Source organism: Colias croceus, chromosome 26 (genome assembly GCF_905220415.1).
Source record: "Colias croceus chromosome 26, ilColCroc2.1".
Lineage (NCBI taxonomy): Eukaryota > Metazoa > Arthropoda > Insecta > Lepidoptera > Pieridae > Colias > Colias croceus.
Genome location: NC_059562.1, coordinates 7,344,660 through 7,357,301, shown reverse-complemented (window position 1 = coordinate 7,357,301; position 12,642 = coordinate 7,344,660). Strand labels below are relative to the sequence as shown.

The window sequence follows — 12,642 nt, the reverse complement described above, 5'->3', positions numbered from 1 at the left end:
TCTTACTACACTTACACTGTGTGCAGTGTTTTAGGTACGAATGTTTATCGAAATAAATAAACACGTTTTTGAGTAGGTATCATAATAATTAACAAAATGGTTTGTGTAACGTCATCATTAGTTACAAGCTTACCCAAACGCTGAGCTCAGCACTCCACATTTAAAACAGCCTGAAAATGAACCGTATTGAATCGACAAACAAAGTGAGCAGCCGCGAAAGGAACTCAAAAGAAAAACAATGCGTTTTCGTAAACAATCCAATTAGTACTGTGGGGTGAAGCGGGGAAGGGAAGGGGTGTGGGCGGGGGAGGAGGGGTGGCAAATCGACAATTAAAAAGGGTATTTGTAATGCAGATCAAACGATTGGAACAATATTGGCGGTGACAATTGTTTTACGTTTAACGCTTTGTACTTGTTCTGGCGTTTATGATTTACGAAAGGTTTGAATTTCCACACGTGTTTGAGAATTTCATTTAGTGTGTGACCTTGGGATTCAGTTGTGCTCTTAAAACTTATTATGGCATGAATACTTGTTTATAATACACAATATTATATAAATGGTGTAATTCAAGTATTATGTTTTAGGAATATGATTTTGAACTTTGAGTGTACAAATAAGTAGATTGGTAATACTTTGTTTAAACCAGCTTTCTTACGTAAAAAACCTAAGTACGTTCGCTTTAACCCTTAAAGGATGTTATGTAATCGTTATTGGCAATAAAAACTTTGTGAATGGTTTAGGCCTTTACTTGCTTGCTAATGTAGCGATTATTGTAATCAGATCGCAGATTACTAGCCCATTAGAATAAGAAAATTTTGTACATACATAGAACATACTCTGATATTATTAACATTTTTTCAGATATCATACAGCTATAAATACGAAAATGCCTTCATAAAAGAGTCGTAGCAACACCATTTATACCCGATATAGATGCGTAAAACATAAATCTAAATATTGACTATTCAATATTAACGTGAATTTAAATGACAAGTAATAATTATAGAGTTAATATCGAAATAGTGCCGTTAACCCTCTGTTTGACAACTGATTAATATTAAACGAGCTTAAACAACTGTTTTATTAAATATTAGAACAAAGGTTTTAGGTATTTTGATAAATTTAATTTTGTGGTTGCAGTTGATAACTTTGGTTGGATGGATATTTAATATATTGTAGGTTGCTGTACGAATGAATAATTCGGAATTAATGAGTGGAGGGAATAAAAAATCTTCGATGTTTAGTTTTAAGTAAAATCTCAAATTTTGAGATTCATATCAGCGCAGATTGTGGCGAAACAAGTATTATTTTTTGCTTATCTAGTTATGTATTCACCAAATTCAATCCAATTATCTAGTTCAATTCCTCAGATTAGGCAAGTAACAAATTGTTGCCAAAAAAAGTACTTGATTTGGGTGTTCACAGAATTCGATCATAGTTGTATCTTTAAAACATATTTGATCAAATAAAATCCACAACTGATCGTCTACATGAGAGGGAAAAGGTAGCATTTAATTAATATCAGCAGCCAATAAACGATTCAGCAATGTCATCATCATCATCATCATCATCAGCCCATATACGTTCCCACTGCTGGGACACGGGCCTCCTATGAGGGTACAGGCCATAATCCACCACGCTGGCCAAGTGCGGGTTGGCGGATGACACATGTCGTCGAACTTTTTAATTCTTCGACATGTCGGTTTCCTCACGATGTTTTTCCTTCACCGTTCAGCAATGTATTTACCAATTATTGCGTGTTTCAATTTTGTGTCATTTCCTTAAATTTATAGGCTTTTAAATTCAAGCTGAGTAAAAAGGTAATTAACATCATCCTGTCGTGCAATTACAAGCGGAGTTAATAAGCCAACTCGAATTTATGCTATTTTGAATTTTTGCAATTACGTGCAATGTGTGAAGTTTTCTTTAACTATTACGTAGGTACCTACTAGTAAACTCAAATTCAAACATTTATATATTCTATGCGACTTCTTCTAGAAGCACTTTTGAATCATCATAACATATTTTTAATAATATATACAATATGTATCATATCGCTATGTAGTAGCACTGCTGTAGATACCACGAAATAAGTATAGTTTTCTAGGAAGCAAATTCGTGTTTAATAATGTAGTTTCAATATTAGTCCAGCGTATGTAAACATGACGTGCATGATTGAAATTTGGAGATATGTGGACTTTATGTAAAGCAATTTGGTGTAAGTTTATTGATGATTTCTGTTGTAGTTATAATATATACTTATAATGTGAACTTTTGATAAAATATTCGTACGCCATATTTTTGTCTTCGAAAAAAAAAGATGATCATGAAATTTTTAAGATTCTTGTTCATGTTGCTTCGGTGGTTCCCTCACGAAGTTATCCTGCGGCTATTAAGGTAGTTATTATTAAGATAATCTGCAAATAAAAAAATAGAGGTAAATATGCATATTAATTTTTTATATTTTGGAAAATAATAATATAGAGGTCACATTCTTCACAATAGTCATTAATTAAATGTTTAAAAAATGTTAGACAAAGTTTCGTCCATTTCCAGCGATGTTCCACCGCGCCTGTATCGTGATGTAACCCCAAGAAAAATAAGCAATATTTTCGTTAGCACTAAAAGCATTTCCAGTTAGTGACATCTAAACATCCGCAGTTGGTAACTCGCGTCATAACTCGCAACTTTGCCCCGCTCGCATTTTCCGCGCCATTGTGTTAAATCACTTTGATACAAGTCATCCGCCATGTTTTCCTGTTTATAATCTGCGATATCTTATTTCGGGGGACGAACCCGACTGCCACTAATCTCACAAAACAATAGTTGTAGAAAATGGATGTGTCGAAACTTTTTCTTATATTTATGTTCGCGAGTTGCTTTTAAATTTGAAGTTACTTGATACGGAAAATACAACTCTTTCTGTTTTGATTGAGGTTTAAATGATTGGCAGAATTTGACGTTCGAAAGGAGTTTGTGGTTTTATGAATTTGAGTGAGTCTTTATAGATAGTCCTTGATCTTTAACATCAAAGACATTTGTTATTTTTACCAATATTTTGTTTGAAATGTTGTTTTTTCCAAATAAGAATTGTATATTATCGGGAGACGTTTATAATATTTACCTACATGTTTTGTTTTTTGTGAATACATCGTCATGGAAGGAAGGTGATTAAACTTTGATAAAATGTATCTTGCAATATTTAATCGGCTCTATAACTGAAAATGTTATGAATATCAAATTATCTAAACACAGACGAAGTTTATAAACATTACAAAGTATATTTTTGGAAGGCTTCAATTAATATTATATCTAAGATGGGAAAATAACTGATAGTATCGTTATTAATAGAAACTATTTAAAGGGTCTGATATAAATCGGCTTCAACGCCTACATTAGAGCAGATTATGTTCAAATGCCTTTGATCTCAACAGTAAGTGTGTTGGTGTCAACTCAGCCATAATACACTATAATTATTCATTATAAATTAAAATATAAATGATAATATAGTGGTATATATCCAACGCAATTATAATATTATACATGTTCGGTTTAACATTTGATTTTTCATGATTTGGAAATCGACGTCAAGTTAAAAATTCAAAGCTTTTGGCCCTAGTACAAGTAGTAACATTTCGAATCTTTGGAGGACACATAGACATTCAAGCAAGGCTTTTGATAAAATATAATTATTATGTTTGCAGCTCTTACAGTTAACATTTATCAAAACAAAAATTTGAATTTTGAATTTGGTGCCCGTTAGGCTACAGACGAAACAATTTGAAACTTAAATTACCACTGAACAAAAACCTCAATCAAGTACCAGGAAAGCATAAACAAAAGATAATAAAATATCCGCACAAAGGGGTCGTATCAAAACGCTCTCTGTTTTGAATAAAAACACAAGGACGAAGTGGACAGGGCGCTACTCAAATTGGTTATTTGCATAAAAACAACACGCGTTACGCTGTGTTTATATTTACTGGCTGAGCGGATTATGCACATGCTAATTATTATTAATATATTTGTTTAAAGACGGTTTCCACAGTGGATAAAGATAATTATCACCAGCGGTGTCTTTCAGCACAATCGAGAGCGATGGCCCAACAAAATATGATCGTCGATGTTTGCTGCCATTACGGCGATTATGAATGAATGTCTACAATGATAACAATGACTGCCGATCATAGACATTTAGGCCCTCTAGTCTCTACACTATCGTGGTGGCCTCTACTCGCCCAACGTTGCCCATTGTGAAGAGGACCTATTATGTTAGACAATTTTAATGTTACTTCATTACAAACAATTTATAGTAAACTAGCTTACCGCCCGCGGCTTCGCCCGCTTTCTCTAAAACGATTTGAGATTTAAACTATCCTATCTCTCAAGTTGGATCGAACTGCACATGGTGTGCGAATTTTATTATAATCGGTTAAGTGGTTTAGGAGTCCATTGAGGACAAACATTGTGACACAAGATTTATATACATATATGTATTAAGATTAAGATAAACACATGTATTCATAATATTATGTATTTAAATTTGAATATTAAACTTTCATAACAATATATTACCTTTTATATAGGAACTAGGGCAGATACTTGTGTATGTAATAAACAGGTTTCTTTGTAGCAAAACTATATTCTTGCAAAGAAAAAATCTGATAAAGTTACAGGAAACTTTGGTGAAAGATAACTGGACCCGAAAAGATGATTTATAGCTTTTTGTTTAGTTTAAATCTAAGCAGGAAGGCATTGGTTATCATCGTTATGCATGAAGGGGAAGTGATAAATATTATTATGTCCAATTTGTCAAAATAAAAGCATTCCTTAGTGATACAACAATGATATCTTTTTCATATTCACGGTAGAGCAAAACAATAAGTGTGATAAAAAATATGGAAAAAATAAGAGTATATTTGTTTGTTATCAGTTACAGATATAAAATTTCTGTTTTTTATATAAGTAATATGATAAAGGGACATTAATTGTTATTCGATTTCGTATTGAATATTTTTTTAACATTTCAATAATATGAAGCTATTTTAGAAATCAATTTACTTCCGTTGTTCTATTTATGATATCTTCATTTTTTCGACCTTTAATTTACTATAGTTGACTATTTATCGCTTCCGCTTAGCTGAGACCGCACCCTAAAGCGGAAAATTAGTGCAGGCGATGATTTCGTTAGGTAGTAATTCAACGCAAACATTCCAATAATTTGTACATTCATGAGTTGGGCCGATGATTAGCGCTTTGTTTCATTCCACTGCGATGCTGAATTACACGAACTGTATTTGTAGTGTTTGTCATAGATTTATGTATTCATTTCGTGTTAAAGGTTTTTTTAAAACTTGCTAATATTAATGAAGCCAAAGCTTTAGAAACATTATTATCACGCAAGAGGTATCTCTGACTGACTGACTGACTGACTGACTGATTATAGGAGTCATATTATGCTTCAATTCATACTTTAATACTAAATGTAAAGAACATTTTATTATAAACTCAGTAAATTTATATCTAAAGGTATATTATGACGAAAGCTCGTTTACGACGTTTTCAATGGTATCGTATACGCTCTAGTGAAATAAATAGAGTTATTACTCAGTGCCAATCAACCGCTTTAGTAAAAACTGTCGTATGTATTCAATTAGGGTATGAAAATCTTTTGTAAAGGAGTAATTAATAAACGTTTAATGTAAGTAATCAGCTTTTCGCTACTCATTCATTATTATTAGAACTTAACAACACCTTACCTATTAACATTTTAACCAGAAGCAATTCATTAATATTTAATGACACAGTTAACAGATATTATTTATAGTTCATTATGTCGGACCGCATGTCGAAATAATAACTTATTAAATTTTAAATCACATTCATGCTATGACCAATGAGGCGACGTGTCGCGCGGTTAATAGTACTCATTATAATTTATATTATACTCCATGTATATTCGTCGCTTTATACTCTTGAATTTATTAATAAAAGTACATACATAAAAGTTCTTACAGTAAACATTATGCAAGTTAAGCAGCGTGGTCCGGTCAGAGTTTTGATGGGTAACCGTTTAATAAATTGACCGCTCGTCCTTAGTTCTGATTGTTTCTTGAAAACAATCTAGTACAATCTGGTCACAAACAAAACAACATTGAAAATATAGATAGTAATCTATGATATTGATCTATAGATATTTTGATTTATTTATTTGTCAAAAACGGCGACTTTTTCATGAAAAACTTCGAAAAGCGGCACTGTGAGTTGTGACGACCAAATTAGAAGCACGCAATTCTTTAACTTTCTCTCCTATATATTAACAATATTAGAGTATCTAACTTACTTACTCAGTTTATTAGTTCTATAATAAAATATAGAGATGGTAGAGCGTTTAAAGTCCTCAATGTGGTGAACACATTTCTACCGTGACAATGTTATGAAACGAAAGATGAATGATTCATAAAATGCAACAAGATTAACTGTCAACTGTGAAATGCCTCACTTCATCTGACTTATTGATACGAGTGTGACCCAATTTTTAACTCCAAATATCACTCCCTTATTGCGTTTCTGAACAGAATATGTAACTAGAAGTATTTGAACGCAAACGAGTTAGCGCATTAAGAGAATCATAAACATTGCTAGGAAATGTGCCAAAAGAAATACGCAAATGCCAAGGCTAATGTTTTGGCAAGCTTGTATTTATATAATGTACCCCCTTTGATTTGGCTTCAGAGAAAATAAGCTTCATAAAAATAACCTCCAAAGGTTACACGGACTAAAAGGACCTATAGATGTTATGCGTCAAATATTTTAAACATGGTTTCATTTAAAATTAACAAAAATACAAAATTTTCACAGAACATGAAATTATTTCATTGCAATGTGTTGCAATTTTTCATTAGTTATTAAAACACGTATTTTATAATATTTTATTCAACGTTTTATTTATTTTGTTGTACAAAAGCACTGATTTGTAAAATTTTATTTTTCAGGTAAGCTACTGCGAATAAAAATTAAATCAGATCGAGAAGTAAGTAATGATATTTCTTTCTATTTTAAAAAGCATTAGAGTCATTGTTTTTAACATTTTAGATAACAAATACCTGACATTGGTTGCTCAGCGGAGACAGCTCAGTTATATTAGATAGCTGAGCTGCGGAGACGAATCAAACGAACCGAAAATCATTAAAATCGGTTCAGCAATTCTTGAGTTATAAACCGTGTAGTTAATACGGCCTTTTATATAATATAATATTATAAACATAAAGTACGGAAAGGGTGTATCACTACAACAATTAGGACAGTCATCTTACGAGGCGAGCACTCCAGACCGTCGCATCTCGCAATGTGCATTTAAATTAAATTTGTTTGTCTCATTTTAACAAGCCCTGCTAGTTCCGTAATACAAACCTTAAGAGGTTGAAATATACGTTAGAAATAGGTCGTGTTTACTACGTGAAGTCAGTGTGGAGAAGAGAGAAATGTTACTTTTGCCCAAGGGATGAAATTTTAGATAATTCAGTAGTGACTAGACTATGAAATCATTTTAAAGGGATAATCTAGTTTATATTTAAACATATTGTATATTTTATTTCTTAAAAACCTAAAACTTGAAATATTTTTTAGAAACAAAATTTTATTTTAAATAAAAGCCGCCTCTTGGTTCTTAAGAATTTATTACTGTTATTCTTATTAATAAAATATACTTTTTAACAAATATCTATTTTACGATAGAAACAAATTAAATTTAGTCTCAAATTAAAATATAGGCGTTTGACTATTACAAAATTCATCGTCTCATAATTTGTCACAACTAAAAGTTACACAAAAGATACGCCATCTCACTAGAGACAATACAATATTAATTATGAAAACAATATTCTCGAAAATTCGACGGAATCTAAATCGAACCTGCTACCAACAACGAAAACAAGAATCAGCAAGTCGTATTCGAACAATAACAAAGAGTGAACAAAAAACTTTTACTTGGGGTCAACAGGAATGACTTATTATTTCCCAGTCTCATTAGCCGTGGCTTAAATAAATATCCTGACATTTCTTGAATTGACGATGAATTTTACATCGCAATTTATGTGCTCCCGTTCCGATTTGTGGCTGTATTTTTATGTATTTAACTAATGAATTTGGTTCACTGAACTTCCTAAAAACACGAATTTAAATTCGTAGCGTTACGTATTTTTTGTAAAGCTTGTAATTGCTAGAAAGTTTAAAAAAGTGTAACTGCTACAAAACAAAGTGTAAGTTTAAACTATGTTTATTTACGACAACGACGACATTCGGCACATTAAAGTCTATATTCTACATAATATTGTTTTCTTGTGAAAATTTTTATCAAGATAGCATCAAGTCTTCTCGTGACTACGGTTGCTGTAAAATGTGCAAAACGTCGGATTAATAAATACATGATGAATGAATCGTGTTTACAATTCGTTCCAAGTATTTTATTTCCAAACATTTAATATGTTACTTTACCTGTTCCCCTGTCTTTACACCTTTATTAATCCGTGCCTTCAAAACAGTAACCAACGATCTATAAACCATCTACGCTCTGCACTCTACAGTACTTTAGCCTTCAAGGAGGATTTCATTTAACTCATGTGAGTTCCTTAAGAGGTTCGTAATTGTCAGAGACAGCCACCGTTTACGAACACCTCGTGGGATAATGGGATGTGGTGTTATGGTATTGATTCAATTTGCCTTGTTTTGTGTCGTGTTTGTTACAGTTTTTAATGAGGTGAAATGGCGTGGCGTATAACCAAATATGATATTGTTTTGTATATCTCTTTACACATCTTTAAACATCCAAGGTGTTTCTACATGCTTCGAGTATTATTATGTATTTTGTAGAGACGGAACAACTTTATCAGTTGACAGTTTTGGTTTAGATGATTATACCTTTACTTGTATTCCTTTCTGTAGTTTTATATCTTTAAACGTTTTATCAGTACATTAGTTTTGAAACTTATTAATGAAAGTGAATTAAAGTCGACACTAATGGTGTAAAATGAAAATAATTTAATTAAAACTATGTTTCTATATTGTTATAATTCATATTTTTATACAAACACGCTTAATAAGATTTACAAAAATACGTATACTAATGGAGTGTTAAAAGCTCCAACAATAATTTTGCAAAATCTCCTCTAGGTGGTAAATTAATTTATTCAGATTACGTTGAGAAAAATTGGACGTGAAGATGGTAATAGGTTTAACGCGTAAAATCGAGTGTAGCGGTGGGACTGTAGTCTGTAGTCTGTTGGCAAATGGCGGCCATCTTCATAGATACCATCTAGAACTTTCAGTTGTTCTATTTACGACATGTAATTTTTACTTGCTTCATAAACTATAACGTAGATCAAAAATTAGCTATGGATTTCGATCAATTAAATATAAATCAATATATTTGATTGTTTTCCTGATTAGAAATTTCAGCGACTTCAACCGTGTGTTGTTGATGAATTAAACATTTTAATCTTTAATTTTATGATTTTTTTAAAGAGCTTATAACTAAATAAACACGTAAAGGTAGTAAATAGAAGGAAAACATGTGAATAAGAATAATTATCATGTCGTTTATCTCATAAATTATATTATATGTTTTTGGGTCGCCATATCCAAGGATTTCTTAAACATTTAATAATGATCAACACACACACGGTTACCGTAAACGGGGATCAAAATACCTTTTGTTTTCATATTTTCCTGCTCAAAAACATTGTGTTTTCCTATGTGTGTGTGAATTATCACAGTATCGTAATGTATGTATTTACAAAAATATCGTGTAGAAATTGCCGAGTTTATATTACAATCTTATTCTATAGGTATTGGGTATGTGTTGTTTATAATGTATATATGAAGATATTTATTCATATATACATTATAAACATATTATATCATTATAAACATAATACATATTATACTCTATTCAGACCAATTAAAATACATTTTCTATTCGTCCAATGTTTTCTTTGGACTTAAATATATTTTCTAGCCTAGTCTATAATTGAATATATATCTAACTTATAACTAAATACTCTTACATGAATAATCGTTAAAATCAAAGTCTTAAAATAACACCGTAAAATATTTATAAAGTTGTATATCAAATAATATTCCCTCATAATACCGCATTTCAAATAATAAGCCGATTCATTGTTGATCAAAAAAGTCGTTCCCGACATGCCCTGACACTAATGAAGACAGACAAAGTTGAAAATAATAAGGATTTATACTTCGGCAGAGGTTTTAAGGGAATTTCTTTGAAGATGAAATGCCAGTCATTCACATACATATACGTATATAGGAATTTAATAAGGCACAGCAAGGACCATCAATAATAATAATATGAAAAATGTGAAAGTAACGCTGTTTCTTTTTAAGCTTAACGCTCTTAACACATAAAATATATTTTAGTGCAGTAATTCTATAAATAATGTAATGCGAAGTTTGTTAGGTTGAATGGATGTATCTTTGTCACGTGCTGCGCGACACAGCTAGTAAACAATAAAGTTTACTCAAAGGTAACATTCTTAAATGCATACAAACCAAAAGTAACGAATCTTTTACGAATAGTGTAAGAGCGAGGTGACACCTAAGCCTACATTAGCATCGTTTCGTATTGTCAGTAAATACCTACGTGACTTTCCATCTTCTGGCTAACTGGAAACTGATGATAAAGCACAGAATACATAACAGTAGCTTAACGCTTGTTATAGTTTAAAAGCCACGTTTTATCGATTTTAAGCTAAAGGCTGAAAGCAACATTTTTGAATATCATAGAAATCGTCTGTAGAAAAGATTAAATTACTTCTCGTATAAATAATAACAAGAGCTTGATTTCGTTACAGACTGACTACATGTTATATTGTGTTTAAAGAAGTGAACTGTTAAACAGCAAACATTTATTCTTTATCTCATATATATTACAAATATTCAAACTCTACCTGAGTTTCTCTACATCCCGACATCAATATTTTAAAAATTCATTCTGCATATATTTACATTCTCCTTCCCAATTTATAAAGCTACTTTCAATAACTTTTATTATTTATATCCTACACGTCATCTCTTCATATCTCGCATAAAATTTTCCTTCAATAGATTTACAACTTAATAATGGAGATATATATCGTCTCTCAATACGTCATGTTCTCGTCTAGCATATTTGCTTCCTAAGTGGTACATCTACCTAGTTCAGTCTAGATTCTAGACAATACATCAATGTCTGAGCTAAGCTGTTTACAGCCGCTAATAGCTCTTTTATTTGAGAGATTTCCATCGCTATCTGGAACTTCTTTGGAACGATTGTTTGATTGTCATTTATTTATTTATTTATTTATTTATTCGAAAACTACACAGCTTACAGTTTGACTTAATCTACTTATATCTATGATACAATACGCCAATTACGAGTTTTACAATTATTATCAATTATATGTATATTTAAAACAGTAACTTATTAAAGAGTGGTGAGTTGTGTGTGTGGGTGAGTGCGTTTGGGTGTGTTTGTGTGTATGTATGTGTGTGCGTGTGAATGATTAAAATGTGTTAGGTACGTTTGATAATATTTTAATTACAACATGTCTACTTAACTTCGATTTGGTCTTGTGTACTAAACGTTGACTTACCTAATTGTAATTTGTTAATGTTAATTCTACATCCAATAGTAAGCGTTTTCAGAAATCACACGATTGTTTACCTACACTAGTCGATTTGTTATAATGCATGTTAAATAACGATAATCCACTAGGGTTTCCTCTTTATATTTCAAAAATTAATGAGTAAAAACTGTGCTGTTTTATTATTTTTATCATAAGAATAAAATATATGCTTTGAATACATATCATACATAATAAATAAACAATGTTGTCTATTAACTGGTAGGTATAAATCACTGCATATTTTAAAACATAACTTTCCCACTCGTCTGTCTTTTTGTTTGCGATAAGATCAATAACTCTGTACTGATTTTTCATTTGTTTTCGCGAATTGATTTATTTTGGATTTTATTTGTTAAATTTAGGACATAGAGGACGAATATATCTAAAGCTATAGTAGAGCCATTTTAATAGGCAACATTTGACAGTTCAACAAAATTCAACAACGTAACCTAGTAACGACGACATAGAATAACATGATAATTCGTTTTGTTAGAACTGCACATTTGCTTAACTTTTTTCAATTACGATTACATATTTATAATAATAATGACCAATACAAGTAATTTTAATATTTCATTTTACTGATAAACCATACTAAACATAATTAACAATTTCTGAATTGAAGAACTGACGTCGCTACAATTTTGTGTCAATAAACCTTTTTTCTTTTTAAATACCAGAGATGTTACTCTAAAAATCGAAATCTGACATCTAGAATCGAATGCATTGATTACTTGTGAATAAAAATCATCATAAATTAATAAATTCGATTGACAAATGTTACAAATCCGTATCGATTAATTCACTTTAATCGATGTTTTTATACAAGTTACATCTCTTCGAAGATAAAATTGATAGACGTCAAATGTTGCCTATTAAATTGGCTCGACTATAGAACATACAACACATAAAATATGTTCTGTCAAGCGGCAAAAAAGCTAAAATCACAGATTAAAA

The 12,642-nt window shown here is 31.2% G+C and overlaps 1 protein-coding gene across 1 annotated transcript in view; it reads left to right on the top strand.

Moving 5' to 3' along the window:
* Positions 1-12,642, top strand: part of LOC123703423 — a 136,109-nt gene that overhangs the window by 41,575 nt on the left and 81,892 nt on the right. The gene's annotated exons all lie outside the window — the stretch shown is intronic.